General features: G+C 42.4%; 1 protein-coding gene across 46 annotated transcripts in view; it reads right to left on the bottom strand.

Annotated features, from left to right (window-relative positions):
* Positions 1-19135, bottom strand: part of KIF3B (kinesin family member 3B) — a 38151-nt gene extending 19016 nt beyond the window's left edge. For 5 of the 46 annotated variants that reach the window (XR_014073798.1, XR_014073800.1, XR_014073804.1 and 2 more), the window contains exon 1: positions 19058-19135. The gene's annotated coding sequence lies outside the window, so the exon portion shown is untranslated. Of the gene's footprint in view, positions 1-2327; positions 2549-9446; positions 9625-13924; positions 14077-17712; positions 18143-18782 lie in introns of those variants that run through there. The other 41 variants (XR_014073799.1, XR_014073803.1, XR_014073805.1 and 38 more) reach the window with 21 other exon arrangements.
* Positions 19136-19513: the final 378 nt, after the last annotated feature.

Here is a 19513-nt window from a genome sequence, read left to right as displayed (position 1 = left end):
GGACCACATCCTTTCATGTATGGGGAAAAAAAAAAATCTATCTGGATCACAGGATATATGCATTTGTAATTTTGATAGATACTTAGAACCTGAATTACAGTATTCATTGAGTTGTGAGACTGACCTATTCCTTGCCAACAAAAGGCGGAAAAATGTGAAGCCATGATGAGTCACTCTAGGCATATATGTTGCCAATTAATAAATACGGAGTTATTATGTTCCTTCATTGATCTTTCATAAAAAAACTGTTCTTTTGGCAACTAAGCACATGGAAACACGAGAAGCTACTTTTCATAATTCTTCTAATTGTTACATGTAATAAAATAATGTTCTCTAAGAATGAAGAACCACAAGACCTCTTAGCTTCCCTGCATCAGTGTTTTTGTAAGATCGTACAACAGGGATAATTCTCCTTCATTTTGGATGATTGTCAGACTAACAGTTACTCATAAAGGTGGAAATACCTTGTGAACTAAAATAAAGTCAGATTAAAATTAACTAATATAGGGACTTCCCTGGCAGTCCAGAGGTTAAGACTCAGCACTTCCACTGCAGGGAGTACAGGTGGGGGAACTTTTGCTCACATGCCACAGCAAGGCCAAAAAAGAAAAAAAAATCAGCTAAAACAATTGCATCCAAAACCCTTGTCAAACGGTCATTCTGAAGATTACTGGTGGTGATGGTGGTGGCTTAGTCATTACGTCGTGTCTGACTCTGGTGACCCCATGGGCTGTAGCCCACCAGGCTCTTCTGTCCATGAGATTTTCCAGGCAAGAAAACTGGAGTGGGTTGCCATTTCCTTCTTCCAGGGATCCTCCTGACCCAGAGATTAAACCCGTGTCTCCAGCATTGCAGGCAGTCTCCAACATTGCAAGTGGATTCCTTATTGCTGAGTCACCAGGGAAGCCTAATTTTATCCATTAAATATCACTAGACTAATATTTTCTCTTGTTCAATTTGTAGTCATCATCTTTAAGAAAAAAATCAGTTTAAATTGAGATCCAAATACCTAATCCATGTTCAACTGTGGTGGTTTGTGGTTTAGTCGCTAAGTTGTGTCCAACTCTTGCGACCCCATCGACAGTAGCCTGCCACGCTCTTTTTCCTATGGGATTCTCCAGGCAAGAATACTGCAGTGGGTTGCCATTTCCTTCTCCAGGGAATGTCCATTTGAAAGTAAATATCAAGGCAATGGCACCCCACTCCAATACTCTTGCCTAGAAAATCGCATGGACGGAGGAGCCTGGTAGGCTACAGTCCATGGGGTCACTAGGAGTCGGACACAACTGAGCAACTTCACTTTCACTTTTCCCTTTCATGCACTGGAGAAGGAAATGGCAACCCACTCCAGTATTCTTGCCTGGAGAATCCCAGGGACGGCGGAGCCTGCTGGGCTGCCATCTATGGGGTCGCACAGAGTCGGACACGACTGGAGCAACTTAGCAGCAGCAGCAGCATGAAGTCATTTAAAGAAAACTATGTAAAAGGCAGCCCTTAATTCATCACCTTCTAGAAGCTGCTAGAATTTCGCCAGATGCTTTGAATCAGGTATCAGAATGGCCAGGTTACTGCGTCTCCTTTTCTTTTCCAGGAGAATGGCCCCCAAGTTACAGCTATGGCTCATCCCTTGCCTGTCTCTCCCTCTACTTCAACAGAGGCCTGCCAAAAGCTCTCTAGGTGCCAAGCCCGAATCCCAGGCCCCAGAACCTCCTTTGGGGAGGCCTCTGCTGTAGCACATGGGATGGTTAGACAAGACCTGAGACTCCAAGGAATAAGAAACAGAAGAGGTGGATGGGGAACAGGTCACTGGAGAGGACCTGTCTTCTGCATTTCATACCTGGGGAGAGGTTTTACCTATGAAAACAATGGGACCCCAAGCCTCTCTAATGAAACTAAAAAGCCTGCAGCAGGCTTTCATGCAGATATTGATGTTCAGCTGCTTCTGTTACAGCCCTGTATATTTTTGAGTTCTCCAAAACAATAAAAACAAAGGAATGACAATGACCCACAGTAACCTTAAAAATCTTTTAAAAAGAAGGAATTCCCAAAGTCTGAGTCCACTTAATTAAATCTCCTTGACTTGGAACACAGAACATCATTTCTTTTCTGAACTCACTGAGCTTGGCTGAACTAGTCATGTACTACTGACATATTACTTCAGGAAGATGGACTAATTTAATTTCCTGACACCAGGGCTTAAAATCTTGCTATGGGTCCTCCTCAAAGGAGAGGGTTTTCTTGGAAGGATGCCATGATAGTCTTTATTACCTTCCTCCTCCTTCTCCTGGTCTGTCTAATTACAGTGATAAATCTTTAAAGGAACTCACAGCATTGCCAGGAAAGGAGAAACCACAGGTCACCAGCTCAGCATCTTTATCCCAAACACCTCTTCTGCTTGAACTTGTCATCCCATTGTTAACAACCACCATTAGAATGCTACTACATGTGAAAAATTGAGTCTTTGTCCAGCTTCATCTCTTTTGTCTGCTGAGGAAATCAGTTGCACATTTCTCAGGGCAACCACTCTCTTCTAGAATCTTTCATGTTTGGATTCACGCACTCTCACCTGTGCTGTCAAGGAGTCCACAAGAAATTCTAGAACTAGGTGTGGATTTGGATTATCAGTAACCATTGGCTTCCTATAGAAATTCTAGAACAGAGGTCACAAACTGGTCACATTCTACTTGAAGCCATTTTTATTTGGCCCAACCGTTGTTTAAAAACAGACAAACAAACAAACCCCCCAGCAATTCTACCTCTGTATCTGTATATGCCCTGGTGAAAAACCTTTGCCCATGTGCACAAGGAAAACATGGAAAAGGATGCTTCCTGCAGCATTGCTAAAATAGTAGAAAACTGGAAACAACCTAATCATCCATTTATAGAGGAACTGAAAAATAAAAGATGGTACATTTATGCTACAGATAGTATACTATTCAGTATTTAAAAGGAATAAATTGGGAGTAGGAGTCAGCAAATGACAGCCCACAGGCCAAATCCAGCCCACAGCCAGTTTTTGTAAATAAAGTTTTATTGGAACACAGCCATACCCCTTTGCTTACATATTATCTATGGCTGCATTAGCTATAAAATAGCAGAGCTGAGTAGCTGTAGCAGAGACAGTGTGGCCTACAAAACCTAAAATCCTGATCTTTCATAGAAAAAGTCTGTCAACCCTGAATTAGTTATATATATTTACATTAATAAATAAACAGGTCGAGACTTTCCTCGTGGTCCAGTAACTAAAACTCTGTGCTCCCAACACTGGGGGCCCAGGTTTGACCCCTAGCCAGGAAACTAGGTCCCACACGTTGTAACTATAAAGACTTCACATGCCACAACTAAGACCTGGCACAGTCAAATAAATAAATATTTTTTTTTAAAAAAGAAAGAAAACAAACAAGTTGAGTAAAAAAGCAAGTTGCAGGATGATGATTATGACTGAAAAACTAGAAAACAATATAGTGTTCATAGATTTGCATTTATGTATGGAGAAGGCAATGGCACTCCACTCCAGTACGCTTGCCTGGAAAATCCCATAGACGGAGGAGCCTGGTAGGCTGCAGTCCATGGGGTCACTACGAGTCGGACACAACTGAGTGACTTCACTTTCACTTTCCACTTTCATGCATTGGAGGAGGAAATGGCAACCCACTCCAGTATTCTTGCCTGGATAATCCCAGGGACAGGGGAGCCTGGTGGGCTGCCGTCTATGGGGTCGCATAGAGTCGGACATGACTGAAGCGACTTAGCAGCAGCAGCATATGTAAGTATTCCCAAAAATGGAATAGAAGGATATACAATAATTTATGATAGTGCCTGCTAAAACTGGACAGAGTGAAATGTAGAGAATGGAACAAGAAATGTGAAGAATTTTTCAATTTTATCTGTAATACTTTATCATTTCTCTTAAAAACAAATAGAAACAGGTTATGAGGCTTGAAGCAAGAGAAAACATTAACAACTGTCAATTCTGCTTCCTATATTATTCTCTGAATGTTCAAGATTTCTGAAAAAAACAAAAAACAAAATAAAACTAAAACAAACAAAAAACCAATAGCAATTTTACATTAAAACAGACAGGTTTTCTGCTTCTCTGGAAGAATGGGACAGCCCCTGGCCCAGGCCCCAGGTGCCAGCAATGGGAACTGAATGACAGCTCAGCTACCCAATGACGGGCCCAGCCACCCAATCCTCCCCAACCCACACGTCCTACTGTCTCACACCCAACATGCTTTGCTCATTTACACTTCCTGCCTGGCTCCTATAGGCATCTCTGTCTATGACCAGATTTATGTATGCACGCTCAGTCGTGTCCGACTCTTTGCGACCCAGTGGACAGTAGCCCACCAGGCTCCTCTGTCCATGGAGTTTTCCAGGCAAGAATAGTGGAGCAGGTTGCCATTTCTTACTTCAGGGTGTCTTCCTGACCCAGGGATCAAACCCGTGTCTTTTGTATTTCCTGTGTCTCCTGCAATGGTAGGTGGATTCTTTACCACTGTGACACCTGGGAAGCCCTTGTCATGCTAGTTCATCTTTTTAAATGACACTTACCAAGGTTCTGTAATGACATGGAATATGCTTAGCATAAATGAAAAAGCAGTTTACAAAATTAAATACAAGCAATCACAATTGTATAAAAATAAGACACACATCAAAACAGCAGTAGTGGTCCACTCTGTGAGATGGGACTGCATATAGGAGATTTTCCCTGCTCCCTCAACCTTTTTATATTTTCCAAATTTTCTCTAACAAGCATGTGGTATCTTTAAATGGGAAAAAAATAAAGGTCTGGCAATTTACTAGGAACAGCCCTGCAAGGAGGGGTACCCTGTGGGTACACAGTGCATACTAATACACCTTTAATGAATGCATTCCGACGCAGTGTCCTCTAAGATCAGATCAGGTAATCACCTGCCAACTGCCTGGCCTGGAGTTCAAGGACTCAGAGTGTCTGAAAGGCAGCCCAAGCCATAGATCACAGAGGCCAGCAGAAAAGCACCACAACACTCAGACAAGAAGATAAAAGTGACTCCCTATTAACCAGCCCAAACCAAGTCCCTGTGCAGCTTTCTCTCAGGGGAAGGAGCTGTTTCTACTCTGTATCCACCTTATCACCATAAACACGACTCTCTTTCACAACTGCTGCTAACTGTTCTGAAGGATCAGGACTCCTTGTTTGCTAATCCCTGAACCAACATCAAGAGAGCAAGCTCAACTCTGGGTCTCTGGTTCCCATGACGGCCAGTTACCAAAATGGGAATTACACAATTTTCAAAACAAGATTATTCATCTCCAATTGAAAAAATAACATCCCTGCCTGGAGAACTTTTAAAAGGACATGGAATCTGTGTTGAGAGAATAGTTCTATATCTGCTTCTATGTACATAAAATATATCTGAAGGAATACACAAGAGCCGGATAACAACACTGGTTGCCTGTAGGGAAAAGAGCTGGGTAGCTAAGGCCAAGAGCCGAAGGGAAGCTTTGCAGTGTATATCCTTTTATACCTCTTGAATCATGTAAATATATTACCCAGTCTTAAAATCAAATTAGGGGAGAAAAAAAGATGGAAAATTTTTGTGAAATTAACTAAACTATATCCAGATGTTAAAACTCATTTTCCTCTTTTCATCTCTCCACTTTCACTGACCACCACGAATATAATGTAATAGAATGTTTTAATTGATGAACAAGGGCCCTAGGAGTAAAACTACTTGTTTCCACTTCATGGGGAAGCGTCATAAAAGAGCTTCTATGAGGTCTACAGCCATGGAGTCTTTAACGTTCTAATGTCAATGTTACGTGTCGTGTAGCCTCAGCCATAAAAGGCACTCAGAACAAAGATGTCAAAATAACAGACTAATAATATATATTCTGTTATTACGGGCACTGTTTATAAACATAAGGGAATCTTCTTTAGTAAGCCAAACAGTTGAGTGCTCGGTCTAAACACTTTCAAACTATCTCTTACAGTACATATAAGAGCCACAGCATCTCAAACCAGCACAAATTATTTAAGGGCATTTGAGCAATCAACATGAAAAAAACCGAAGGGATTCCCATGACAGCCCAATGGTTAAGATCCCACACATCCACTGCAGGGGGCATGGATTCAAACCCTGGTTGGGGAACTAAGGTTTTGCATGTCACACAGTACGGCCAAAAAAAAAAAAAATATATATATATATATATAAAAACATTGAAATGCAATACTTGAAATGTAATACTCCCTTGAAACAGCAACTCCATTTCTTGCTACTATTTTAAGGCCATCAGTGAATAAATGAATACATGTGCAAGATGTACATACACCTTTATGTTTATCTCAGCCGCATCTCTGACCACTTAAACACTCATTAATAAGGAACTGGTTAGATTATGACATATCTCTACAATGGGAAATCATGCAATCATTAAGAAAGGTAATAAACCTCTAGGTATTTACATAAGGGAAGATGTTCTTGACATCTTGTTGAGAGAAAAAAAAGCAGGCTACCAAACAGGACAGTTACTATGATGCAATTTATGTCTACATGTGTACATGCACAAGTGCAGAGACAGATGTGAAGGAAACTGTGCAAAGACAAGACACACTATTCAAGCATGAACTTGAATATTCAGCAGGTCAGGATTTGAAATTCTGCTCTGCCACTTAGCTATAAAATCTTGAGAAAGTTACATTGTCATAGTTTCTTCTATGAAATGGGATTAATAACAACACCTACCACAAAGAACTGTTATAAGGATTAAGTAAGCTAATAAATGTTAAATGCTCAGTCTAGTCCAAGATGCATAATAAACCCTCAAGAAAGGCAAATAATATTGATCTCCGGGGGTGATCTTGCAAATTAGTGTTTTTGCTTTCTTTGGCCTTTGTGATTAAGTATGTGTATTTTGTTTCTTATGATCAAGCAGGAAGATGGCAATAAAAATATTTTGTCTTTGGGGGAAAAAGGTCTAGTACCTTGGTTTCAGCTTACGTGTCTTAAGATGACAGACTACTTATCTGGAAAGAAACCTAGGAAGGTCACAGACAAGAAACATGAACACATAAATGCCTGCCCTGAATTCAAACTACCACCATGAGCTCCATCGTTTGATGACCCCAACAGGCAAACAAAGAAAGCACTTATCTAGCGGGGAAAAGAGGCAAAGAAACCGAAACATTCATAAAGTACATTCACAAAAAATATATTCAAGTCTGCTGCTGCTGCTAAGTCACTTCAGTCATATCTGACTCTGTGCGACCCCATAGACGGCAGCCCACCAGGCTCCCCTGTTCCTGGGATTCTCCAGGCAAGAACACTAGAGTGGGTTGCCACTGCCTTCTCCAATGCATGAAAGTGAAAAGTGAAAGTGAAGTCGCTCAGTCGTGTCCGACTCTTCGCGACTCCATGGACTGCAGCCTATCAGGCTCCTCCATCCATGGGACTTTCCAGGCAAGAGTACTGGAGTGGGGTGCCATTGCCTTCTCCGATATTCAAGTCTAGGGGACACTAATTCAGAATCAATGTGGGTCTGGGGCTTCCTTGTATTCAACAGTCATGACTCATAGTACATTAAGCACTTAATGTATATACCTCTACTAATCCTCAAAATCACCTTTTGAGGAATAGGTATTAACCTTTTTTTAAAAACAAGGATGGGAGGCTCAGAGAAATTTATTGGCTCAAGGTCACAGCAATTAAACGGTACAGTTAGGATTCAAAACCAGGTTTGTCTTATTGAAAAACTCAAAACGTACTAAACATATACACATGCATATACATGTATATCAATATATGCAGAGATTAAAACAATGCAAGCTGTATATACAGTGAACAAATAAATCTTCCTCCTACCCCGGGGAGATACTTGAAGCATCTGCAAACATTAATATATGATACATTCATGCTTAATATATCTTAACTAATATAAACATTGCTTCCCCACTTTTAAAACTGAGGTGTAAGTAAGTATATATCACCATTCTCTGTCTTACTTTATAGATCTTGGAGAAACCTCCCATTCCTCCAACCCTCACCCCTGTCCCTACCTTTTAAGTAGCTGCTTAGATACCACAGTACAGTTGCCTGATAATGTATTTGATTAGTCCTCCACTGAGGGAAACTCCAACAGTTTTTGGTCTTTGCAAAAGTTTTTGGTCAGTGCAAACAATGCTGCAGTGAATGTCCTGAACATTGGGTTTCCCAGGTGGCTCAGTGGTAAAGAATCTGCCTACCAATGAAGGAGATGCAAGAGATGAGGGTTTGATCCCTGGGTCTAGAAGATCCCCTGAAGGAGGAAAAGAATACTCCAGTATTCTTGCCTGGAAAATTCCATGGACAGAGGAGCCTGGTGGGCTACAGTCCATAGCGTCGTGTCGCAAAGAGTCAGACATGACTCAGCATATACCGTGAATGAATATACCTTTAACTGTTTGTGGGAGTTCTTAGTAGAAGCTACCACTAGAGGTTTAAAGGCTATGCATGTCCTTTTGACAGAGGGCACAGTCTTACCCTCCCTTGGCTATACCATTTATCCTCCCACCCACAGGGCACCTACTGCCCACACAACCCCGACATTCAGGGCAAATGCTCTGAACTACCACTAAGCTATGAAGCTGGAAGAGCCTGCCTGCCAGGAACTTCTTGTTCCATGTACTGATCCAGCAAAGAAATGAAACCGTCTCTCTGCTTAAAATTTATACTGTGATGTCAGAAACTTAATCAACCAAATACAACATTTGGCTCTTGAGTAGGACCCTTTTCTGGATCTTGATTTGAAGAAGCTGATTATTAAAAATGTACGAGACCATCAAGAAACTTCGAACCCTGAACATCAGATGATGTTAAGGAACTATTATTGTTACTTTTTAGCTGTGTAAACGGTATTTTTTAAAGAATGTTCTTACTCTTACGAGATACACACAAAAGCATTTTCAGATAGAAGTGACATGCTGTCTGGAACCAAAATAATCAGGGGTGAGGTCAGTGGGGTGGATAAAAGGTCACAGGTGAACTAGAACTGCCATGTGCTGATAACTGCTGGAGCTGGGTAATGGGTTCATGGTTCATTATACTATTCTATTTTTATGTATGCTTGAGAGTTTCCAAAATGGAAAAAAAAACAGATTGCCTTCTGACCAATGGCGCTTTTCAACTTTTAAGAAAATTTTAATTGTGGTTAAAAACAACAACAAAAAAAACCCCACATATTATAAAATGTACCCTCGCAACCAGTTTTAAGTGTACAGTTCAGTAATGATATTCACAGTGTTGTGCAACACATCTCTAGAACTTTTTCATCTTGCCAAACTGAAACTCCATACCTATCAAACAGCAACTCCCCACCTCGCTGTCTCCCCAGCCCCTGGAAACCACCATTCAACCTCATGGTATTGTAGCATGTGACAAGATCTCTGTCTTTCATAAGGCTAAATAACATCCCATTGTAGTATATACCATATTTTTGTTATCCATTGATATGGCCATGGACATGTGGGCTACTTGCCCCTCTTGGCTATTGTCAATAACGCTGTAGTGATGATGAGTGTACACAATGACTTGTCCTTTTAATCAGACTGCCAGGCAGACGGGCAGAGAGCCACAACAAATTCTGTATCTGAAGGAGGGAGGTGGCCTGGAATAACAAAAAAGAGGTTCAGACACACCAGGGATTGAAACCCAGTCCAACCATTCCCAGCTCTGGGAATCCATGCAAGTTTCCTCACCCCTTTGAGCCTATTTCCTCCTCTGCAAAATGGGAATGCCCAGCTCCTTGGGGTTGTGTGAGGATCAGAGGACAAGCATGATGATGCCTGGCCCACAGGAGGTGCCTCTGCCCTGACCCAATTTACGGGAGTAAAAAACCCTGGAGACTGGAGAGAGAAGCAACATGGCAGACTGAGATAATCAGCAGCAAAGTAAGCAGAAACCAGGGCGACCTGGCTCCAAAGTTCATGGCCTTTTTTCCACACCAGCATGTCCTAAATGTCAGTCATCTGACTTCACAGTTTTTGCCATATCCATACACTACCTGTACTATTATTGAGTTAAGGTTTTGCATTAAACCTACTTTTAACACACGTTTCTTTTTAAAAGAAACTTTCTATCACTACCATAAATGGAAAATCAGTATCACTTGTTGTAAATGGAAGGTAACTGAAAATAAATATAAGGACACACAACAGTGTTACTAAAGTCAAACTAAATAACTGTAGCTTACCTAAGGCCCCAGGACTGATCTCCCTTGGTTAGAAAGGGAATTTAGCACATGTTAAGAAAGACTGGAACCAAATACTCATCTTGACATAGTCAGAAGAGACAAGCGTTTCAGAAGGAATAACTCTCACAGTGTCACTCAACAGAATTTAGGATGTTGTATCAGAGTGTCCCCTAAAATCTTCCCCTGTCCCACCTGGTTTAACCCCTAGAATCTAATCCCATCTAATACTCAAAATCAGAGTCCCATTATCAACATCTCTGGTGATTCTGGTAAGTACATTAATGTTAGAGACACTGCCTACATATGCTACCTTTATAGTAAACAGCTTCCAAAGTTGATCAAACAGAATATCCCATAAATCACAGGATGTTTCAGTAATATAATGAATTGACTACATTCAAAAATTCCTCTCCGAAAGTCCATCAAAAATATCATGGCTCACTGTCTGATTCCATAAAGACATGCTTGCTCTCACAGCTCATCCACTGCACAAAACTGATAACGTACATACAGTATTTCTGGTTAACGTCACCAGCCAATAGTCTGTTCAGAGAATGAAGGGTTTAAGTGTTAAAGGCTCATGTTCTGAGTCCTACTCACAAGGAATTCTGTATCAAAAAGAAAAACAGGGACTTCACTATAGTCCAGTGGCTAAGACTCCATGCTCTCAATGCAGGGGGCCCAGGTTCAATCACTGGTCAGGAAACTAGATCCCACATGCCACAACTAACAATTCTGCATGCTACAACGAAGATGGAAGATCCTGTGTACTCTAACTAGGACCTGGCGCGGCCAAATAATTAAATAAAAGAAGAAAGAAAAACAGATTAAGGAGACAGCAAAGAAGGCTGACAAAAATTATTAAAAGATACCCTGTGGTATGTGAATTATATCTCATGAAGCTTTCTTTCTAAAGATATTTCTAGAGGGTCCTAATCAAATTTTAAGAAGGAAAAGGTACAGTTTTCCTTTTGAACTTTATAAAGTTCAAACTTAAGTTCTAACTTTCCTAAACTAATTTATTTAGAATGGTTCTCTTATGAGGCTGACAGAGAAGCAAAGATGCTCACCACAGCACTATATGTGATTATAAAAAGCCAGAAACAATGTCAGTGCCCACTGCTAGGGAAAGTTTACTAGTTCATAACTACTAAACATGAGAATACGGAAAAATGGTTATGAAACTTTAAATGAACCTCTCCAAATGCAAAACTGGAAATACACTTTGAGAGCAACTATCTGAAAAGACATCTGCAAGTGGACCAGTAAGCTGAAACTGAATCAGAACACTCTTTTCAAAGGTAATCTCTCCCCAGAAAACTATTAATGTCTGCCTTTTCAACTTTGTTTAGACACTATCTCGTTAAAAACATTATTTAGGAGGCTGCCTTTATAATTACATTCTTTTTTTTTTAACAATGAAAGGATCCAGTTTAAAGAAATCATGAGGGGACTTCCCTGGTGGCCCAGTGGTTAAGACTTTGCCTTCCACTGCAGGGGGTATGGGTTCAATCCCTGGTCAGGGAACTAAGTTCCCACATGCCTGAAGGTCAAACAACCAAAACATAAAATTCAGAAACAATACTGTAACAAGTTCAATAAAAACTTTCAAAAATGATCCTCATTAAAAACAAACAAACAAACTTGGACTTCTCTGGTGGTACAGTGGATAAGAATTTGCCTGCCAATGCAGAGGACATGGGTTCGATCCCTGGTCCAGGAAGATTCCATGTGACATGGAGCAACTACGGAAGCCTGTTGCCTAGAGCCTGTGCTCTGCAACAAGGGACGCCACCACCTTGAGAAGCCCAAGTACTGCAACTAGAGAGGAACCTCCACTCTCGGCAGCTAGAGAAAGCTCGTGAGCAGCAAAGAAAACCCAGCGCAACCAAAAAATTGTTTTAATTTTAAAAACATCATCAGAAACTTAAATACAAGTTTATGCAAAGATAATCTTTAAGATGTTCACTGTAGCATTACTCATAGCATTAAGTATTGAAACCAGCCTAAACGACAATGATTAGGGAAACAGGTAAGAACTGCATAACCATGAGATAAAACACATTTAGGGATGCATTTTCCTTTGGACAGTAAAGATGATTTAATAGTTATTTCTGGGTGAATCTTAGTTAATCTTTTTGGATTGTCCTCATTTTTCCTCAGTGGAAATTCAGTATTTTTATAGCCAGGGGAAAAAAATTCTATTAAAAAAATGCTGACAATTGAAGAAATAAGGAGGGAAAAACACCATGTATTTCTTGGGCTAGAATCTGACCTGCTATTGCAGACCTTGCAAAACCGGTAACTATCTTCTTGAGGTTATCTTAAGTAACTCAAGCTGACGTTTTATCTTACCTGGATGGATCTTTTATGATTTACTAGCTAGACTTTTTTGCTTAGGTTATTGAAATGTGTTATAAAGTAATGATTACTGCAGTCCCCTATGCTGCTGGAGACAGTACTATGAGCTTTAGCGTCTGTTTAATTTATATCACACATGAAAGCCTCAAAGCAAGTCCTTCCAGAAACCACTGCTGAAGGGGATGTTAAGGACCCCAGGATAGGTAACAGCATGTCCAGTCTCAGCTCCCAAGAATCTATTACAATTTCTATTTCACTTGGACCCACTTCCATTTATACACTATGTTCAAATATGACAAAATGCAACTGCTGCAAATATGTTGCCAAAAATTACAAAAATAAAACCACACCCACCACAATTATCACTGATGCTCTCTAATGCAAACTATGATTTAAATAAATCAGCATGCTAAAGATAGATGTGCCTGTGTGTGAAGAGCTCTCTGTCTGCTATCAGTGTGACAAAGTGAGGAGACACAGTGTGTCACCAAGATTAACCGAGCCTTAAACAAGAACATCCCAAGCAGCAATGCAGATGTCTGTGCTGATAAGATGAGCTGATGGTAAGGATCTCTGACTGCCAAGACAGAGCTCTCAAAGCCCCACCCTGGAAGGCCTGGGAACTGCATCAAGTCACCAAGGAAAAGGAAAAGATTAGCCAACTCAAAGCTGTCTTTCAGGCTGCACTGGAAGAGCCTTGGAAGATGACCCCATGTCCATTTTGCCTATACAGACACTGAGGGCCAGAGACGCTGAGTTACTTGCCTTGGGTAACACAGCAAATGGCAGAATTGTGCTTATAATTCATGTCTCCACCCAGATCCCGCTGCCTTTTCACACCAGCATTTCCTGTGATGGCACAGGCTTTGATCAAGAAATCTTTCTAAGATTGTGGAGATAAGGGGATATTGAAAGGAAAATCATGAGCCCACCCAGCAGACAGGGAGAACTGAGGCTCAACAAAGGGAATCTTTTGCAATTAGTCAGCTGGTGGCATAGGACTTTAGCCAGCTTCTCCTCACTGGTACAGATGTTATCACCAGAATCAAGAAGCAGTTCAGGCCTGAATGACTCAGAATACAAGCTCACAGTGCCTAGCTGCTTCATGTTTCAGGCCTGAGTTAGAGCTAAGAAGAGGGAGAGGTAGCCTATCTCACAAATCAGATTATCTGTCTGTTGCCTGTCAGTCAAGTAATTGACATCCCGAGTTACATTCAAATACCAAGGGTTTTTCCCCTGATTTCTTCAGTCATTCTATGAAGCCACTTTTCCTTCATCAGCATTTGAAGTTAGTTACCCAGGTACAAAAGGGAAAGAAAAGCCTTTGACAAGACATCAGGGAGGTGCAGCCCACCTGAAAAACAGATGAACAAGTGAGTGGCTGAAAGAGCAGTGGACTTGGAGTCAGCAGGCCTGGGTAAGTTATTTGACTTTTCTGTGCCTCTACTTTCCTCTTCTGGAAAATGGGATTCATAACAGTACTCAGTTACCAGGCTGCTGTGAGGACTAAATGAGACAATGCGTGTAAAGTAAGAACAGCATTTGGATCAATAAATGTGAGCTATTCCTGTTACAGGCATACCTTGGAGATACTGCAAGTTTGGCTCTGGACAACTATAATAAAGAAAATCTTGCAATAAAGCAGGTCACACAAATTTTTTGGTATCCCAGAGCATATAAAAGTTATGTTGACACTATACTGTCATCTATTAAGTGTGCAAGAGTATTATGTCTAAAGAAACAATGCAATTGTTTAATTAAAATGTAATTGTTAATTTAAAAATACTTTATGCTAAAAAAAAATGTTAACCATCACCTGACAACGCAGGGTGCCACAAACCTTCAAATTGTAAAAAACGTAGTATCTGTGAAGCACAATAAAACAAGGAAAGCCTGTACTTTTATTACCATTATGTTTGGTTAAGTCCTAGTTTTGCGGCTTATTATCAAAGAGGTGCATCACCAGCTTTAATGTACCCAGGAAACACCCTGGTGGTGGGGGGGGGTCTTGGTAAAATGCAGACTGGTTTACTGTATCTAGACATAAATTCTACATTTCTAATAAGCTCTCAGGGCACATGGGTGCCTTGATCATACAGAATAGCCTTGGACCAACAAGGATCTACCTAGCCTTGCACCTACCAAGTGTTTAATATTACTGACCAAAATGAATGCCCTCTCAATGCTTCATCTGTAAGCTAGGTAAAATACATATGCCACATGATTTCAACTAACTAAACATTAGTACACAAGAATGTGCAGGAAAGAGCATTCTAAACTGAAAACAAAGCTAGACAAGCGGAGGTGGTAGAATTATTAGTCTTACTATTCACAGTGCTGAATCGACAACATTGTGAAGTCTAAATTTACAGAGGCAGTTATTAGCATAAATGAAAAGAAGGCTCAAATTCCCTTGCTCGGAAGAGATACTCTATTCAAGGATCCTCTAGGAATTCTAGCAGAACACAACAGCTTCTCAAGGGATTCCCAAATCAAAAGCTCTGAAACTTTAGAAATGTCATTCGATGGCCAAGAAAGAACCACTTTGGCAGGGAGACTGTGGCCATTTGAGGCACTGAACTTCATAAGTGATCCCATTCTGTCTCCCAGAGTTGGCCAGCCTTCTCCCAGGAACCTTCATCAGCAAAGATCTTGAGTTAGGACAGCAACGCCAACAGCAATGAAACAGATGGGCACTGCCCTGGCACAGTCCGCACCTGCCACTCCACAAGCTGGCAAAGAGCCAGACTTCAAGAAAAGCAGGGCTTCTGATGTCCTGGGGGGGCGGGGCTTCAAACAGATGCACCTGGCTGTCTATCCCGTAGGATCTCCTCCCCAGAGGCTCTAAGTATGATGTTTATACCTTGTGCCTCTCCTCCAAGGGTTCACAGGGAACCCGAGCTAATTCCTCCACACAGGGCGCCTTACCAAAAAGCTGTCTTATCATTTTCAAGGCAGATGGCACCACAAACATCTACTTAATTGCTCAGGCCAGAAACCCAGGAATCATGATTCCTTGCCCTCAACCACCATCCCGCTGGTTTCACCTCCATGACACATCCCCAGTCCATCCTCTTCTACCATCTCTACTGCCAACACCCTAGAAAGCCACCATCACATCTCACTTGGCCTCCGAATGACTGTCCAGGCTGCCATTCTTACGCCTCTTAAAATTCACTGGCCACAGAGGCCAAAGTGATTTTTAAAAAACACAAAACAGATCATGTCACTTCCTTCTTAAAGCCTTCAATGCTTTCCCATTGATTCTGGAATAAAAGCCCACCTCTGTGCTCTGGGCTATAGGCCCTGCACGACCCGAAGTCTCGCCCCCACCCATCCCCCACATGCCCACTTATTCCATCCATTCTGAGTCTTCTTCCGGTTCCCAGAATTTACCAAGCTTATTCCCACCTCAGAGACTTTACCCCTGCTCTGCTGCCACATTTTCAAATGGCTGGCCCCTTTCTAGCCACAAATCTCAGCAAAAATGTCATCATCTTAGAGTAACCTTCTTGGACCACCCAGTTTAAGTGGCAGCACCCCCATGGAGAAGTTACTCTCCATGACACACTGCTTTACTGTTTACAGAGTACTTATTTCCGCCCAAACGACCTTGTTTATTTACTGGTTTCTTTTTCTGCTGCTGTCATTAGAATGCAAGCTGCATGAGAGCAAGGACCTCACCTACCTCTCTACTATCACAGCTCCAGGCTAGAACTGCACCTGACACACACCAAGTAAGTGTTCAGCAAACAAATGAAATTGAGCCAGCAGGGGCAAGAGTACTGAACTGGGAGTCAGAAGGCCTGGAGGTCAATGTGAAATGGGCCACCTACTAGCAGCCTGGCTTCTCTTACCTCGGGTCCCTCGACCGTAAAATGGGAATCTCAGTCTGCACCTTCCTGTCCTCACAGGGTTACTGACCGACCAAATGAGTGAAGACACGTTTAAGCATTCTTGTAAACTATTAGGCACCATAAACAGGGCACTGTATTATTAACCAGCACAACAGAAGGTTCTTTCTCAGGGACCCATAAATCAGTGGATAAAGGGCTTAGAGAGCAAGCCAAGACTTCTAGCCCAGGCACCCAACAGAAACCTAAGGACACAAGAGATGTGAATCCATACTTTTACACCAAAGAGGGGCAAACACAAGACATAAACTCACTTAAAGACACCAAATTCATTTCAAATGCTAGCGATATGCAAATTAAGCTCCGAGGTCCTTGAAGAATCTGGAGTTGGGGCTGATTTCCACATGCTCCACGTGCTTGGCAAATAGGGATTTGGTAAACATTTACTGAACTGGGAGTCGGACAACCAGACCTGGCATCTGACCATCAGCTTTCGTTTTTCTTTGCAACCCATTCTGACATGGGATTACAGGTTCCTGGGGCAACCCTGTAACAGTGACATTTATACCATACTATGACAGCTACTGTTTCATGAATTCAGTGACCCTGTGAAGTTGACAAGACCTAGTATCATCAGCATATGCTTTAATTTATTCATTCACTAACCATCATTAGAATATAAAGTATAATTCAGGTTATTTAGGCTATGTTACGCCTAAAAAACAATAGCTAATGTTTACCAAAACTGCCAGGCACTTTACATGTATCAGGCGTACATAAATCCTCACAACAGCCATGGTGGTTACTATTATTACCCTACTTTTCCAGATGCTGAAACTGTGATGGTTACTATTATTACCCTCTTCCAGATGCTGAAAGTGTAGCACAAAGAGGTAAAGTAAATTACTCAGTGGCACACAACTCGGAAGCAGCAGAGCCAAGATTTGAACCCAGGCAGCTTCATTCCGTGCTTTTGAACCACTAGCATGCAATCAGAATTGCACACCACCACTAAAAGGACCCATTCGCTTGCTCCTCTCATTTTAAAGAGGAGGGGTCAGGAGGACAGAGAAACCCCTTTAAACATTCCAACTCCGTTCGGAAGTTCACACTTTGGATGGTTTCTATTTAACTGAAGCTTTATGTAAGATATGGTTTCATTGTCAGTGGAAGAAAAGCCTCTAGCCACATCAGTCAGAAGGAACAAAAGAATACCCTATGGCTTTGTAACAGCCACCACGGAGAAATCAAAGATATCAGGGTACGGAGAAGAAAATACAGGATTTACCTGGAGATGTGTCCAGCTCCATCACTTAATAGGTATAAAATTCTTAGGCAAGTCATTCACTTTTCTTAGCCTCAGTTTCCTCATCTTCGAAATGGAGATGACATCACCACCTACCTGGCAAAGTCTATGTGAAGATTAAATGAGATAATATACCTGAAAAGTGCTTCTTAATCATATACAGCTGACCCTCAATATTTGCGGGGAATTGGTTGCAGGAGTCCCCGGTGGATACCAAAATCCATGGATGCTCAAGTTCTTTATACATAAAGGTGAAGTACATAACTTTGTTAAAAAAAAAAAAATCTCATCCACAAGGTTCAAACCGGTGTTGTTTAAGGGCCAATCACACTTGGAAATAGCTATTACTGTTTCAAGCACTTCTCAAAAGACAGAAACATAACTCTTTGTCTTCTGGAAGAGTCAACAAGACCTAAGTAAAAAAATAAAACCATAACCTCAACTATCATCAAGGACTTGACCCCAGGGTTTCCCCCACCAGGACTATTTTGCAGAAATCCACACCACCTCCCTTGCTCTTGGCAGAATGAAGTAATACTGAGGGGGGATGTCAACAAGTGAGGAACATCCATATCAGCTGGTGCACTACACACCTAAACCCTACCTGTCTCAAAGTCAACCCCTCCAGGAAGCCTTACCCAAACCACCCCACATGCCTCCTAACAGCTTGTTGAGCACTTACTATGTGCCAAGCTACCTGACATACCCGTCTTACTGGATTCCCACTACAGTTCATTAACGCATTTTACAGATAAGAAGGCTCAGAGATTAATTTGCCTAAGGCCACACCATTACTAAGTGGAGATGCAGAGTCTCAAATCCAGACACTCCGACTTCAGGTTGGATTCTTGGCCTTTCTCCTCCCCACTGAGGGCGCTTCCAGCATACACGGCTCAATATCTTAAACATTCCGAGCAGCAAGTGTTAGGACCTCACTGGGCAAACAGGTCAACTGAGGCCAAGAGGGAAAGGGACTTGCCCAAGGTCACACAGTGAGCCAGGGGCAGCGCCAAGATTCGGACCCCAAGCTTTCGCTTCCCCACCTCCCTTACCGCTTCCCTTCTCCCTCCCGCTTCTCCCCGGAGCTCGGTCTCGGACTTCCACCCCTCGCGGCCGGGTCTGGGGTCCGGCCGCATTCCCGCTTGGGGGAGAAGGGGACGAGGCCGCCCGGACAGCCTGAAGATGCCCAGGAGGCAGGGCAGAAGATGCTCCCGCTGCCGGAGCAGCAAAGCCTGTCGGTGGTGCCGCCGCGGGCCTCCAGGGGAAGATCCCAGGCGGCAGAAAGATCGGCCCTGCCCAGAGGCCCTGCGGCTCCACCCCGACTCACCTGCAGCCCGAGCTAAAAGCGGGCGGCGGCGGGGGCGGCGGCGAGCCGTGGGCTCAGCCGTTGGCTCAGCCGTTCCCCGCTGCCCCGGATGGGGAGAGAACGAGGCCGCTCACTTCCTTAGCAACCGGCTCGGCGACCTACTTCCTTAGCAACCAGTGTCAATTTCAATAACTTTATTGAGACACGAATAACGGTCATTGACAGTCTGTCAAGCAGGGCAGGGAGGGGCCGGGCCCGGCCAGGTATTGGCGCTTAGTTAGGTACCCAAGACCCTTCGGTCCTTTCACCCATCTAAGGGGGTGTGAGACGAGCGATACACGGTCTGACTCCGCCTGCTAGTATCTCGTGCCTCAGTTTCTCCATCTGTAAAATGTAACGCGCTGGCTTTGTTGCGTCCTTTGGCCTTTTCTAAAGTGCTTTCATGTCTCCAACTCACATTTAGAGTCCAACAGACCA

Source organism: Giraffa tippelskirchi, chromosome 13 (assembly GCF_054371585.1).
Source record: "Giraffa tippelskirchi isolate mGirTip1 chromosome 13, T2T-mGirTip1v1.2.pri, whole genome shotgun sequence".
NCBI lineage: Eukaryota > Metazoa > Chordata > Mammalia > Artiodactyla > Giraffidae > Giraffa > Giraffa tippelskirchi.
The sequence above is the reverse complement of the archived record's forward strand: the minus strand, read 5'-3'. Positions and strand labels throughout refer to the sequence as shown.